The sequence below is a fragment of a genome, unplaced genomic scaffold, assembly GCF_019419815.1.
Source record: "Pyrus x bretschneideri cultivar Hongxiangsu unplaced genomic scaffold, Pyrus_bretschneideri_v1 Contig57, whole genome shotgun sequence".
Lineage (NCBI taxonomy): Eukaryota > Viridiplantae > Streptophyta > Magnoliopsida > Rosales > Rosaceae > Pyrus > Pyrus x bretschneideri.
Genome location: NW_025999795.1, coordinates 1,858,437 through 1,874,707, shown reverse-complemented (window position 1 = coordinate 1,874,707; position 16,271 = coordinate 1,858,437). Strand labels below are relative to the sequence as shown.

General features: G+C 35.9%; 1 long non-coding RNA gene across 2 annotated transcripts; it reads left to right on the top strand.

The window, feature by feature from the left end:
• The first annotated feature begins 1,570 nt into the window (after positions 1 to 1,570).
• On the top strand, positions 1,571 to 5,898 carry LOC125471131. 2 transcript variants are annotated; one of them, XR_007253397.1, is made up of 8 exons: positions 1,571 to 1,964; positions 2,325 to 2,401; positions 2,833 to 2,886; positions 3,217 to 3,278; positions 3,561 to 4,083; positions 4,478 to 4,620; positions 4,892 to 4,977; positions 5,875 to 5,898. It is a non-coding gene; the product is annotated as an uncharacterized LOC125471131 (long non-coding RNA). The 2 variants fall into 2 exon arrangements; XR_007253398.1 differs by having other exon boundaries at positions 4,448 to 4,620.
• The last annotated feature ends 10,373 nt before the right edge of the window (positions 5,899 to 16,271 follow it).

Sequence of the window (16,271 nt, the reverse complement as noted above, 5' to 3'; positions counted from 1 at the left end):
CTTCTGCTGCAGTATTATCCCCATCGACACTGCATTGAAATATTGAAATGGTGTCCTTCCCATGCCCTTCTATTTTGTGGAAAAAAGGGGGTAAAAGTGGAAAAAGGGGGAAATGGATAAAAGGAAAAAAGGGGTTGCAGTCAAAGGAGGCAGATTGTCTGCCCTCCTAAAATGGTGCCCTTCCTATGCTCTTCTATTTTGTGCGGTCACGGTTAAACCACATTATTACGTTATTACGTTTTAACCTTGTTTTTTTAGACAGTTATTCATTGCTTTTGTGTATGAAGTGAGGGTATTTTAGGGATTTTCAAATGTTCCTCCATTTTTTTGCTCTCAGTTTATATACACTAACCTATTGCCACATGCATATGTGATGTAAAGGCATGGAAAGAGTGATCGGATATACCCTAATTTTGCGCGAGAGCCGCAGAACATCAGATTGGAAGTTGTGTCAAACGGGTTTAATCTGTTCGGGATTCTAAACTAAAATCACAGCACTTGGCCAATCTTCACAATTCCATATAATTTGCTGCATGACAAGATCGGGATCGTGATCCCTTTGCTCTATAACTTCCGCTGTGTCCCCCATCACAGCGCATTACCTACTACGGACAATAATTGGATTTTCGAAGGTCTACGATCATTTGTGGATAATATGTGCTTCTTCTTGTTGGTTCTCTGCATATGTTGCGCAGAAACTAATGTGTGTTATATTTCATATGATTTTATGCAGTGGATGATTTATCAATAAGAATAAGGTGATGTTTTATATCTGTAACATGAGAGCAATGATAAAGATTGCATCAAAAGGAAAAGGAAAATTTTAAAGTTGGAAAGGGGAGATTTTCTGGTAATATATGGACTTCGGTTAATGAAAGAGAGTTTTAACGAAATACGGTATTGTTTACTTTTAACAAAAATGACATTTTTAGTACTCTAAAAAGTCATTCATGGTATTATTTACTTATAACACTTTTTTATCATTTTAAATTAAAACTCAAAATTTTCAAATATTTTTTCGTTAGTTTTTTTTTTTAATGAAATCCCCCATTCGTTATTATTAGAGTTTCTTGCTTTCCTGCTTCTCTTATTTGCTCCCCGCATGTGGGTAATTGAGTTTTGACCCGTGCATACCGAATTCAAAACTCCACTTGATGATAATAATTTATTTTTATGCTTTTGGCGAACGTCTCTAGTTACAAGGCTAACCTAGGAGCATTATTGCCTGGTTTTTTTTTTGTGAGGATATCGGAAATCCTTTAATTACATACTTTTATAGTATATCATGTAGACATAAATTATTATAATTTTTTTATTTAAAATTGAATATAAATAGTACTTGACAAAAACTAGTTGCACAATGTACGATGAACGAATGTAATTAAAAGATTTTCAGAATCCTAGCAAACAGATTCCTGCAAGGATCCTCTCTAAAAGAAAAAAAAAACATCTTTGAAGTAGTCCAACTATGTAACAAACGGTAGTTTTTTATATCAATTTGTCTTGTTGCCATCAAAATGTATTTTCAACTTTTCCTGCAAAATGTACTTTGTTAATATTGTTGACTAGTTACTTTAGTCTAAAGAAGCTGGCAAAATTGCACTGTAGAAATGAACAGTGTTTTGTAAGACATTTCAGTTTATTTACAAGACTACCACTGGCCCTCTCTGCCGTTAGTCTTGATGCATACGTGTTGATGATCGTGGGAAGGAAGAACGATGGTAAAGGCGGTCTTTTTCGTTTCATTCTCAAACCCTCCTTGCCTCTTCCGTCTCACAGACCCGACGAGAATGACACAGACGGTCTCGCGTCCATCCTATCCTCCTCTCACCGCCGTCTGCCTTCCCTCGCCTATGTCGTCTTACTCCATCGTTTGCGTCATGGAGGCCCATGCGTGGTTTTTTGGGTGGGGATTTCAGATTTCAAGGGGGAGAGAGGTTGTGCTTCGTTTCGATCTGGTCTTGGTGAGTATCGTGATCCCAACTCTTTGTTATTATTAGTTCAATTTCTTTGTTCGAGTCACTGCAGAGTTTTCTGTCACTCAAAAGCAGGAGTCGCTTCGGCTCTTCATTGTTCAGCAGCTGCACCAGAAACGATTTGATTTGATTACAAGTCTTAATCTGTTTGAATAATTATATATATTGTTTGGCTGTCTGCTATACAAATTACCACAAAACAAGAAAGATTTAGTCACAAGCAAATAAAACTATAATTCTCTCTTAATTAATGCTGCAAAATCTGTGTTGGGTCAATAATTGCAAGCTATTTTTTCCGAGAAACAATCAGATTATTGGATCTAAGTTGCTAATTGTTTTAATTTTGAGGCTTCAATAAAATCAGCACCCACAACTGGATGAGTCAAGAAGCCTGACCGCTACCGACCTGGAATCGTCGCTCTTCGGTAAGTTTTCAACACAATATAGTTCAAATCCTCTGAATCATGTTCTTGAATTTTACAATTATGTATCGTGTTCTTTGCATTTCGTTATCCAAACTCTATTCGTTGAATTTGGTTACCTAAATCGTGCCTAATATTTGATGTGGCCAGTGGCTTTGTTGTATGGCTGGCTGATGTGATTTGGGAGTGTTTTTAGTTAATGGGAGACAGGGGACAAAGGCATGGGGCAGCGAAGTCACGTGGGATTAGGAATTTAGGATAGTAGACTATTTGCTAATTTAGAGGATTAGAAGTCTTCCTTTAGTTTTGTCTTGGTGTGATGAAAAAGAAAAAGGGTGAGTAATTTTAACTCCTGTTTAAGGTAATAACATGTGAATTGTTCTCAGGTATATTGGAACTAAATTTTTCATGATGCTCTTTCCTTTTCTTCTCAGTGAAAAAACATACTAAAGCAACAACATTATGGTGGTGGGAATAAGCGTTCTCAGGTATGTATGGATGTGTGATATGAATTAGCTGACTGGGTTGAAACATCAGTCAATAAAAAACAGATAGGATCTCAAATATTATACATTAATCCATACATAATGTTTTTGTTATCCGCCCTGCATCAAGATGAGAAAGGCCTTCTTTATTTCGGGCTCAATTATTAATTGAAAACTCATTCATATTTTTTCATAGAAATTCCGTCATTATGCACTGCTGTTTAATTGCTCTTTTTGGGTTTTCTAGCCAAAAAGTAGGTCAGTGTATATTTATTTAGCTCCCCTGATTTTTTTTTTTAATTTATTTTTTGTTTGTTTTGTTGAGTGATGCAGTTTGATCGAATCAGGTTGAATTGAATAATCCTTGAAGTGACAAGAAGGAGCTGACTGAGCAAGTAATAATTCTTAATTACTTACATGTTTTCATTTTAATTTATGATTTGATTGGCCCTCATAGAAATTTCGAGCTCCATAATTGTTGGACCATTGATGTGTTATGAGTATTGATTAGTGTAGTTGTGTAAATATAGTGTATGGGTGTTAAGTAATTCAGATGTTATAGATGATCTCAGAAGGGAAGGGGTATCCCCTTCTTCTTTTTTCTCTTGAACTCTCTCTATCACAAAACTAAAACATGGCCGCCAGTTTTCTTATCCTTTAATTGCCGATCTCCTCAGGTTTGCCTCAAGCCGGTGAAGGAATCAGGGTAACAGAGCCCAGACTATAAGAGCTATTTCACATCCCTTAATTTTTATTTTATTTTATTAATTTTAACCAGATCTGAGAATTTCTAAGTCATGGATCTATAAATAGTGTGTGTTGAGTCTCTGAGCATCTCTATTTTTTTTTTTTTCATCAAATGGTCTCTGTAGTGTCTCTGTGTGTTTGTGCATCCATGTATGAATATGATCTCTGCAAGCTCATTATTGTCCTGGGAAACCACCTAAATTATTGATACCTTGCTTTCTACGTACAATGCTATCAAGTTCTATTTTCTAGATTTCTGATTTTGGGGGGGAGGGAGTGCTAATATAGTAATTTTCAGGTATTTTGTGTCTTTTGGGTAACTTTGTGATATGCAGTTGATTTTAGGAATTGATTTATGGTGGAATGCACTGACATAAGTTGTTGTTTTTGTTAATGCAGATGATGGAAATTGACCCGAGTTCAAACTGAAACAATATGATTATTTTGGTTATGGTGAGAACTCAGAACCCTTTCTTAATCTTTCCTGTTTTTGGAATTGAGAAATTGGGTTAATTTTATGATGATTCACCGAGAGTTTGTTAATCGCTTTAATGCATATGAGATAGGGTTTTTGCTTTGTAGGATCTATTTATGGTCTTTAGAAATTGCTTGATTTGGTATTGTCAAATGGTATATGAATTTCCATGTTCACTTTGTCAGTATGTTGTTGTAGTAGTTTAATTGGATGCGATATAAATTGAGGTGTTGACATGAAATTGGACACAGGTAGTTTTCCTTGATTTCACGGGATAAAGTTGTAGTTTGATTTAGGCTATAAATGATAACCAAATTAAGTTGAATGAGTTGTCACAATCAGAGACGGCTGATGGCATTTTGAACTGCTTAGATACAACTGAAGTGGAGAAGGATAGCTCAGTGGCTTCCTAAGGTGCAATGCTACTTCAGAATGCTTTAGTTCAGAAGCCGGCAGAATCAAATGACAATCTTGGGCCAAGAAAGAAATCATTATCTGATATTGGGAACCTACTGGTATGCTTCATTATCCTTTTTGAACCCTGCTTTATTTTTCTTAAAGAACTAAAATGTTTTATAGTGAGTACTTTGTTCTCTGCTCTATTAATTTTCTTACCCTTATATGGGACTGTTTGCGCTTCAGAAGTATTTTTTTAAGGTACTTATGACTCCTAATTGCCATTTTGCATTCAAAATATACTCTTATTGCTTGCTGGGGTTTACCCCTTGGAGCATTTCATTTTGTTTCTCCTTACTCTCTGACTAAAAAATTTTAAACCCTATATAGGTGAATGCAGACGCTGCAAAACCTGCCTTAAAGAACTGTAGATGCTGAAGACAAAAAAGAAGCAAAGGATACATTGCAAGCATAAGGTTGAGATATGGAAGAGAACATTATTCTTCATTTGCCTACGCTTTTTACTACAAATTTAATTTAAATGCTTGAAACTTACGGTGTCATATCATAATTCAATACAAATATATTTGGATTATTGGATAAGCATCGGCCAATTGGAAGGTTATTGACTTTTCTTATAAAGAAATCAAAGTCATCTTCTCATTTTTGACGTTGAAGATTTGGTTGCATTTTAATATTGTAGGCCAAGATGAAAGAAAAAGATTAGGCTAATTGTTTATGAGCCCCTAAAATCTATCGTGACCTATTGGAAATTATATGATAATTTAGATGTCCTAAAGGTTAACGTGCCAAGTCGTTATGCTGGCACTATTCTGTTTTAGTATTTGTTGGATTAGAATGTACTCATTGTTTTAAGTGAGTATTATTTTTGAACTCTTATGGAGCTTCTTTTGCATGGTAAGTTAAGTTGCATATCCTTTTTTTTCGTTAACGGAATTCATTATCTTGCTATATTGGCAATTAGCAGTGTGTGCCAATTGGTAAACTGTACGAATACATGTGTGGAAGTTTGAATTGTACAGATGAAAGTGAATTTTAACAACTCTAACGATTGAATTTGTAACACAGTTTAGCAATTTTTTTCAAAAGCTAACTATTTCTGCCAAATACTCAAGTATTATGTCTTCTACTTTTCTACTTTCCCTTTTCTGTGTTTTCCCCATGTACTAGGTTGATTACATGAAACAATGAGTATAATACTGATGATGCTATATGATCTACAAATGAATGGTTTCTTATAGCATGCATATCCATATATAGCAAGCAAAGGTTCACTTAATTGGTTATTATATTTGATTTGAGCTAAACTTGAATTTCTGGATTTTGACTTTTAGTTTGCTTCTCTGTTGCAGAGTTGGCTTCATTTCATTCCAGTGACCCTTTAAATAGGTCCAAGAACTCACTAAATAGGTAATTGTCTTATATCTTCTTCCCTCTTTGTGTTTATATTTATTTTTCCTGAGTTGTGTTCGAATATGACAAACAGGAACTACAAGGGCAGCTAAGAATATCCAGCAATCCATTACCGGTTGAACAATTAATTGGCCATATATCTTAGTACAGTTAGGTCAGGTTTTTGGGGATGGTTGTCTCTCTATATATTTGTTTCATTTTCTCTCATTTTGGGTATTCTTCTCTGTTCTGTGTATTTATTCTTTGTTTTAAAGTCAGTTGCTTATTTTTATTTTATGTTTTTTTTTGTGGGTTTTCAATTCGTTAATTTGTGACTTTGTTTAGATTTTAATTTCTTCTTTTGTTTATGATTAAATCGATGTTGGGTTTTGGTTGTTGAAAATATGATTTTTTCTGCTTAAGCTTCTTGGCATTTTTTTGGGATTTTTACGCTTTCAGTTGCAAGGGTAACAGAACCCTAAAATCCCAGAAATCGGTATTGGTATTTGTATTAATGAATTTCCATTTCTCTCCCAAAACAATTTTTTAATTGAAAATTGTTTTCTTTCTGCAGAAGGTGGTAGTGAAATTGGATTTACATAACGACAGAGAAAATAAAAAGGCCTTGAAAGCAGTCTCCAGCCTTACAGGTATCAAATTTTTCTTTTAAGCATGTTGGTTTAATTTGGCTCCGTGAAAAACTTAGAATATAATAAAGATGTAAAAACAATTCTGAATTATTTTTCATTCATCAGGACCCACTAAGTTCTTTGTATTCGTTGATAAGTTAATGAAAATTTGTCAAGTTTTATGTTTTTATGTATGCTTATAGTGTATAAAATGATCCGTGTCTGTAAAAATTGAACCTTAAATTAAATTTTTCGATCTGCTTTTTCATATTGTGGGATGATTATTTTGTAAAAACTTGACCTTTGGCTCATACATGTGTAAACCTGAGGATTTGGAGTTGTTTTCTTTGTTGGTTATGAATTTTAGGTGACTAAATTGGTGGTTTCGTATATTAAGTTAAGTTACAAAGTAGATTTTTCCTTCGTTTTGGAAAAGTGTGTAGCGAAGTTCCTGTTCATTACAATATTATGATTTTGATAAGAGCTTTGTCTACATGTTTTTTGTTGAGTAATGGTTTACTTGGTTAGAAGAAACTCTTTGAGGTTATGTTAAAATCTATTTTGTGGATGAATCTAATTAGTTAAATTTGTCGGGTTTAAGTTATGTAAGAAATTTAATTGCAAAGTTGAGTCTTTTTTTTTTTTCTGAGTTATGTCAATAATTCTACCTAAATTTTTTGTAAATTCATGGTTGGGTTTAAGTTATATTATTAAACATGGATCATTAAAGTCTCAGTACAACTGGATGTTTGTTTACTTGCACAAATTTTTTGTGCATAGAAGTTTGTTTCTGCTTCTCAGGTTCTTTGTCCCCGTGTTTATTATTTGTGTTTTTCTCTATTCATTTGGGCTGTCTCAGTGATTGAAGATCTTAGTCAAGGTTCTTTCCCTATCATTTCAAGCTAGATTAGCTGATGAGTGATGCTCTTTGTACTGGTGCAGTATCATTGGTGCTCACTTTGTATTTTTCCAGTCACTATATATCTACTCAACTCTTGGGGGTCAATTATTTGCCAGTAGGAATGTTTAATTGCTTGATCAATGATTTCGATTCAATTTGAAGAAGAAATAGTACTTTTGTTCACTAGGGATTGAGACTCACATATGAGTAAGATGTCCCAGTTGTTCATTGATTCTTAGGTGCTATGTCTTTTTAGTTGCTTTTTGTAGAAACTATTCATGCCTATTGCGCCTAATACATTCAAGTCCCGCGGCAACGCGCGGGCATATTTTCTCGTATCCACTATATTCTTCCCTGGAAAGATTTAATTGATGTCAAGCGCCATCTCTGCCTAAATACACTAAACAAAGTAAGCTTTTGCATTACAAGAAGCAAGCATTTGTATCTAGGCAATACATTTTTGTTGGGAATAACGGGAGATTGATACTTGGGAATCTCTCAAATCAAGGGCAAAAGAGTTTGTTCGACGATACTAATTGTGAATTTATTCGACACAACTAAGTTTAATACTTGATTTTTTTTTTTGAACGAATGATATTATCTACACTAAGGGTTATGGAAGCGGGCTAACCTCTCACAATGAGCTAGCAATAATGTGATTCTATAACCTCTCACTTACAAGTGAAGAGGAATACTATTAGACTGTAATACTAAATGACACCTAACACTTGATATAAAGAGGAGAAAATTCACTCGCTTCAAGTTCAATTGCACGAGGCAAAATAACTATTTTTTAATTCATTTGAACGTTCGATAGATGGAGTGAATGTGATACAGCATTTGTTCACATTATTACGTTTTAACCTTGTTTTTTTAAACAGTTATTCATTGCTTTTGTGTATGAAGTGAGGGTATTTTAGGGATTTTCAAATGTTCCACCATTTTTTTGCTCTCAGTTTATATATACTAGCCTATTGCCACACACATGTGATGTAAAGGCATGGAAAGAGTCTGATCAAATGTACCTTGATTTTGCGCAAGAGTCACAGAACATCAGATTGGTAGTTGTGTCAGATGGGTTTAATCTGTTCGGGGTTCTAAACTAAAATCACAACACTTGGCCAATCTTCACAATTCCATAGAATTTGCTGCCTTAAATTCACTTAGAAAAAAATATATGATGATGACAATGTTAATAACCGAAGAGCCGGACACGTTTATTGATGTTTATTTGCAGCCGTTGGTCGATGAGCTGAAAGAATTAAGGAAAAATGTTGTTCTCACGTACGATAAATCTACTATAAAGATGTTCATCTTGCAAGCAACAGTGATATAGACTATAAACAGTGTTTTAAAAATTGGCCTAGGCAGCCACTTATGTGGCACCTAGGCGCTACACGGTGGTTATCCTTCTCAAATTTCTTTGTTAATTTCTGTCCGTTGATCTTCTTCAATTTATCTGATTCAACGATCGAAATAATTTGAAGTCACAACAGCAAAATAAAAAAAAATAAAAAAATAGAAAAAGAGAAAGAGAAAAGAAAGGTTATGAAAGACGCGGTTTTGAGGGAGGAGACAGGAGAGTGTGGAAAGGAAACTAAAGACACAAGAAAATGGAAGGGAAGGTGGAGAGATAAGCCACTAGGGCTTGCCAAGCGGCAGGTGTGTGGGTAAGGCGTACGGTAGTTGAGGAAATTTCTTTCCTTCTAATCGGAACACGAAAGGTGCATCATGTGTTTTTATAAAAAATGGTAAAAAATTGTATTTTTTGAAGTTATTAAATTTTTAACACATATATCTCACCATTTGTATAATAACAAGTGGTGTACCGCTTCGTGTTTCCGTCCACCGAAAAATCTCTTGTAGTTGAGGGTGTGGCTATCCATTACTCAAAAAAAGAAAAGAAAAAGAAAAAAGGGGGTGGGGGAAAGGAGAGGATGACTTGTGGAAAGAAAAAGAAAAAGAAAGAAAAATGAAAACGGGAAAAGAAAAAAAAATATGATTAAAATAATTTCGCCAAGGCTTACTTTCGGCGGAGGAAATTTCGGCGAAGCTTCTCTTACTTTGCGTTCTCTAAAAAGCGTCTTCCTTTGTAAATTTCCACGCTGCAGATTTAAGGTATTATTGTTGTTGAACGCTTCGGTGTCGGGCTTGAGGAATGGAGTCGGTAATTTTTCATGAAATATTTGGTTCCATCCTTGCAGGTACCAACTTTATCAGCAGAAATTTACTTCAAGATACAGGTCCAGCTGAGAACCTGCATCAGAAATATGGTCAAAGTGACGCTAGTCATATGCAAAGATCGTCAACACTCCCAATACTTAAAACAACCTTTACATAAAATATATGCTATTTTAAAATAATGTACTGTTTACTTTTAACGAAAAATTACTTTTTACATTTTTCTGGTACTATTTACTACACTTGTATTTATCATTTTTCATTAAAATAATTCTTTTTAAAACTTTTCATAAACTTTCTTATTTTAAAATGGCATACATTGGTACAATTAAGACAAAAATGGACCATTTTTGTCAAATTTTTTATAATTTAGGGGAGTCACATCAGCAAAGAAAAGTAAAAAGAAAAAAAAAGAGAAAAAAAGGGTGATGAAAGTTTTTTCTTGGCAAAATAAGTGGTGGGATCACCTAAAAAATTAGCTCAAAGAGATATTACAATAATTCAAGTCTTAAGAACTCCTATTATATCATAAAAAACACTGTTTTTTAGAGAGGAGAAAGTGAAAAGAAAAGGAAAGGAAGCAACATGGAAGGTAAGGGGTCGTTTAAGTCTTAGTATCGACTACTAAACCTTTACGGTAAACCGAAAAAAGAATCTATTATTAAAAAGAAAGAAAAAGGTCAGGTAGACGGGACTGGTAGAGAGAAGAAGAAAGGGACGTGTGGAATTAGTTCAACACTGCATTAAATATTGTATTATTCTTATACTATTTAGTTCATATCAAGCTAATTCAGTTTAGTCTTTGAAGTTAATCCAGAAATAATTCATAAGCATTTTTACTCACCATCCTACACTCTAAGGTATGCTCACCACGGTAAACTCTAAGATATGTTTACCACCCTTTCTAAAGATTGACACGTGTCCCATAAGAGAATCATGATTAACGATTAACAATTAATAATTACTTATCAATTAATCAGGAGAGTGAAAACGTGGGTGGGGTCCCCGTGGGAATCCGGCTGGCGCGTTGCTGCGCGTTGGGCGAGTGGCTCAAGCATCTGGGCTTCACAGCCCGTGTTTCACTCACAACAGGTAGGGCCCATAATGACTTTTGGCCTAAAAAAGGGCCGGTATCTGGCCTTCTTTTGAGTTTTGGGTTTTACGTTTTGTCTAGCACATGGGTTGGAGTGGGTTTTGGGGGAAGAGGAATTTTAGGTTATAAGCCATTGTTGGAGTTGGTCTAAGGTAGCAATAATAAACCATGGCATTTCTCAAGTATGCTATTTTCTTGTAATCAGTTGTAGATGCTGCTTTACTGTGTGCGGAGAAAAGGAATATCCAGATTAGACCACGAAACGCACATATCCTCCGGAGAAGTGAAGCAGTGCCCTCGCTGTCTCCCGAAAAACGTAAGACTCCGGTTGCTTCTCATCCTTCACGCAAGGCGTCCTTTTTTGTATAAAGATTATGTTTTTGTTGAAGTTTGTTGGTAAGAAAGGGGAAACCAGAAAAAAGTGAAGAGGAGGATGGAAACAAAGGGAAAGGTGGAAGGAAGGAAAAATGGGGTAAAAGTGGAAGAAGGGGGAAATGGATAAAAAGGAAAAAGGGGTTGCAGTCAAAGAAGGATGTAGAATGTCTGCCCTCCTAAAATAATGCCTTTCCTATGCCCTTTTATTTTGTGTGGTCACGGTTAAGCTACGTCAACATTTTATATTAAATTTTTTTAGAGAGATAATAAGACAAAAAGTAATAAGAATATAAAATATTGACGTTGCTTAACCGTAACCGTACAAATAAGAGGGGATGGAGAAGACACATAATAAGAGGGCAAACAATCTACCTCCGTCAAAGAAAGCATACGTAGAGGGGTTAGGAGGAAAGGGGCAAACAGGGCACTGGGCCATGGACAACGAAAGAGGGAGGATGAACGATAAAGGAGTAAAGAACCAAGGGTAAATGGGAACAACGGGAGATGGATACTTGGTAATCGCTCAAATCAAGGGCAAAAGAGCTTGTTTGATGTTACTAATTGTGGATTTACTTGACTCGACTGAGCTTAATACTTGAATTTTTATTTTTTTTAACAAATGATATTATCTACATTAAGGGTTATGAAAGTGGGCTAACCTCTCACAATGGGCTAGCAATAATGTGGTTCTATAACCTCTCATTTACAAATGAAGAGGAATACAATTAGATTGTAATATTAAATGGCGTCTAACACTTGATATAAAGAGGAGATAATTCACTCACTTCAAGTTCAATTGCACGAGGCAAAATAACTATTTTTTCATTCATCTAAATGTTCGATAGATGGAATGAATGTGATACAGCAGTTGTTCACATTATTATGTTTTAACCCTGTTTTCTTAGACAGTTATTCATTGCTTTTGTGTATAAAGTGAGGGTATTTTAGGGATTTTGAAATGTTCCACCATTTTTTTTGCTCTCAGTTTATATATACTAACCTATTGTCACACGCATATGTGATGTAAAGGCATGGAAATAGTCTGATAAGATGTACCATGATTTTGCGCGAGAGCCACGGAACATCAGATTGGGAGTTGTGTCAGATAGGTTTAATCTGTTCAGGGTTCTAAACTAAAATCACAGCACTTGGCCAATCTTCACAATTCCGTATATTTTACTTGACACACCCCAACCGAGATCGGGGTATGCTGGCCGCCACGTGGAAGTGACGTAGCCATGTGCACAGTGCGGAAGCTAGAAACAGTAATAGAAAAGTACGAATAATTTAAAACTAGCAACTAAAAAGTAGTAGGATATGTGCTAGTGCAATTAAAACACTGAATTCAGAGCCTAAGACATACAGCAGCCCAAATATAAATGTTACGACAATAGTGCGCCCGTAGGCGACCCTACATAGGTGAAGGTCTGTCAGAATGCCGGGACGTCCCTGGGGAAAACCACCGAATCCGCTAAGCTACTAGAACCTGGAGGGGCGCAAAAACAAAAGCGTGAGTGGGCAAAATAAATCTCTTAGAAAACCATTTCATAAAACATATAATAACCCCTCGCCGTAAAACCTGTATACTTCCCAGAAAATAAATATATAAACGTAGGTATAAATATGCCAAGTATACTCAAGTGTATGCCAACATGCTCAAATGTATGCCGTCATGCTCAACGCCTCATAATAACATGCAAGTGCTCGGGTATGTATATCACATCAATAGCATAATAATCTGGCAGCCGGAGTCCCCTAAGTGACCTGTACGGCTGAATCTAGAGCTCAGATCACGACTCAATCCCTAAACCTGCCCACGAGTCGGAACCACCTATAGTGGTCTGTACGACAAGTCTGGGTGTAATACATATAACGCTCTAGTGCTACGATCACGTGAAGGCTGTGCGAGTAATCGCGGGTCACCTACGAGTCGGAACCACCTATAGTGGTCTGTACGACAGGACTGTGCACCTAACTTGGATTCAAGCTGAGCGTGTGGTGCGGGAGGTGAACAACACGTGAAAGACTGTGCCCTACTCTGGGCGGGAGCACTAACACCGGGGGTGCAGGTTATGAGCTCTCTAATCACTTCGAATCACTATTTAATGCGAATGTAAACAAAACTTACCTGACACTTACCTAAGCCGCCACAGCACCAACATATATGTAAACGACGTAAGAATAAATATATAAATCAACTCGTATGCCACTAATCATGCATAACCATCAATCATATGAAAATTAATAGCGTAAAACGAGGCATTTATATTAGTTTCTGGGAAAAGACATGTATATAGGTATATACGGAAAACAAAAGCCCACTCACTGGTATGTAGAAGGGTCGTAGCCCCCCTGCCTCGAATGTGCACGCTCGTCCTCGGGATACGTGTCACCTATATGCGAATTAACTATAAAAACGTTAACTTTAGAGCACATAACCGTCCATTCAAAATAACTTCTCATACATTGCTCAAAATGGACAAATGAATATACCAACGTGACCTACACAACCTCACGATCACAACCATATTTTTAAAAAAAATTTTGGACACGTCACGCGCCCCCACGCGCCTGGAATGGCACGGGTCCACGCGCCCCCCACGCGCGGCCACGTGCCGTTTGACTGACGGAATATTCCCTAACTGACGCCGTTAGTCCTGTAGGAATATTCCGTTAAAACTTAACGGAATATTCCCCTGTCCTCTCCGGCGAGCCGGCGCCGTCGCCGGCGCCGTCGTCGGAAAACTGGAAATTTTTCAAACTTCGTTTTCTTACTCGTTTTTCAACCATTTTTCACGTTCTTTATACCAAAATGAAGCTTAGGACTAGTAGAATCACGTTAGACTACTTTTAAGGCCTAAAAATCAAAGAATCTCACCTGCAACAACGATCCAAGTTCGGCCAACTTTGAAACTAAGCTTTCCCGACGTCCAAATTCACCCAACGAAGCATTCCCAAGCTCCTTGAGGCCTCACTAACACAACTACAAGCTTAAAAAGTCCAAAAACATCCTAGATTAGGTTTGCATGAATAGTAACCCAAAACGAACCTTGTGAAATCGACGTGAAAACGTCGAGATTCTTACCTGAAAATGGCACCACTAGACTCCTCTCAGCTCCACGAGTTCAATGGTAGCCTTGGATCCCTCGATCTGTGACGTTTTAGGGTGTGTGTGTGTATGTCCGTACGTATAAGGTGGAGAAGAAGGGGGAGAGAGAGACACGGGAGGGAGAGAGAGTGACAGGGACAGAGACAGAGGGTGAGGGTGAGTGAGACAGTGTATGTGTGTGTGTGTGTGTGGCCCAAGTTTGCCAACACCACACAAACAACCAAACAACATAACAAAGTAACTAGGGGTAAAATGGTAATTTCACGCGTACGATTCCGATAACTCCGGGACGGGATGTCACATTACTGCCTCAAATTCACTTAGAAAAAAATATATCATGATGACTATGTTGATAACCGAAGATCCGGATACATTTATTGATGTTTATTTGCAGCCGTTGGTCAATGAGCTAAAAGAATTATGGGAAAACGGTGTTTTCACGTATGATAAATCTACCAGAAAGATGTTCATCTTGCGAGCAACAGTGATGTGAACTATAAACAGTGTTTTAAAAATTGGCCTAGGCGGCTGCTTAGGTGGCACCTAGGCGCTACACAGTGGTTATCCTTCTCGAACATCTTTATTAATTTTTGTCCATTGATCTTCTTCAATTCGTCCGATTCAACGGTCCAAATAATTTGGAGTCACAACAGTGAAGAAAATGAAAGGAAAAGAAAAAAAGGAAAAAGAGAAGAAAATGGAAGGTGAGGTGGAAAGGTAAGCCACTGGGGCTAGCCAAGTGGCTAGGGTGTGGGTAAGGCGTGGAGTAGTTAAAGGGTGTGGGTATCCATTACTGAAAAAAACAAAAGAAAAAAAAAAGGGGGTGGGGGAAAGGAGAGGATGACGTGTCGAAAGAAAAAGAAAAAGAAAAAGAAAGAAAAAAAAAACGGGGAAAGAAAAAAAATGATTAAAAAATATTTTGAATTTCAAAGACAATTTTGTCAATGATTTAGTGCATGACAGCATCAAAAGCTTTATTATTTTTATACTACTTGGTCTATGACAAGCTAAATATGAGTTTTAACTCAAAATTTATTTTTTGGGGCAAATTTAACTCATAATTAATCATGCGTTAATGTGCTAGCCCACCATATATATGTATTATTTATTAGTTTTGTATTTATAAATTTATTGAATTCAACGGTTAAGATCAAATCAGATCAGATCTAACAGTCAAAATTTAAATCCAACGACTAAAATAATTAAAAAAATATTATTTCATGTGTTTTATATTCTTTTATAGTGTTCAGCAATTTTCATTGTGTTGGTTTAATGATTTTTCAATATTTATCGAAATCAAAATATTTTTATGTTAAAATGTTGGTACAATTAATTTCGAGCTAAAAATTGAATGTTAGAGCAAAAAATAGTTTATGGATTAAAACCTAAATTTTTTCGATTTTAAATTTTAATTCAAAAGTGGGAGATTGCGTGATTTCTAGGAAATAGTTGCCAGGTTGAAATAATAATAATAAACTGGATTAATGTAATTGGAAAGAGCATGCCTGGTTTTCGTACTAGGGATAGGTAATGGTTATGGTGGGCGGGTAACCGCGGTTAGTTACCCATAACTGTTTATGCTCATACTCGCATAATCGTTTAGCCGTTGGGTAATTGCCTAAACGATTATACTCATACCCATAACCGTTTATAAACGGTTAACCATACCCGTAACCGTAACCGTTTAATAACCGTTTACCCCGTTTACCCTTTTTAACCCGTTTATATTTTTTTTTTACCATTAACCCTTTTTCATCCGTCTACATGTTTTTAACAACTTAAAAATTTTAAAAAAATTGTCATAATTTTCTTTTTTTTTGACAATTAAACACTGTTATAAGTAACATTTATCATACATTTCTGTATTTTAATTTTTTAAGTCCTTATACTATTCCAATAATTGAAATAATAGTTCACGGGCGATATTTTTAACTATTACTAATGAAGGTAATATAATATTTGCCAAGCATTATTTGGTTAAGAAAACTATTTAGAATATGGTATTCTTGGATTATTTCACCCATAATATAAAGTATTAACATATATATATATAATCAGCTACATTGTAT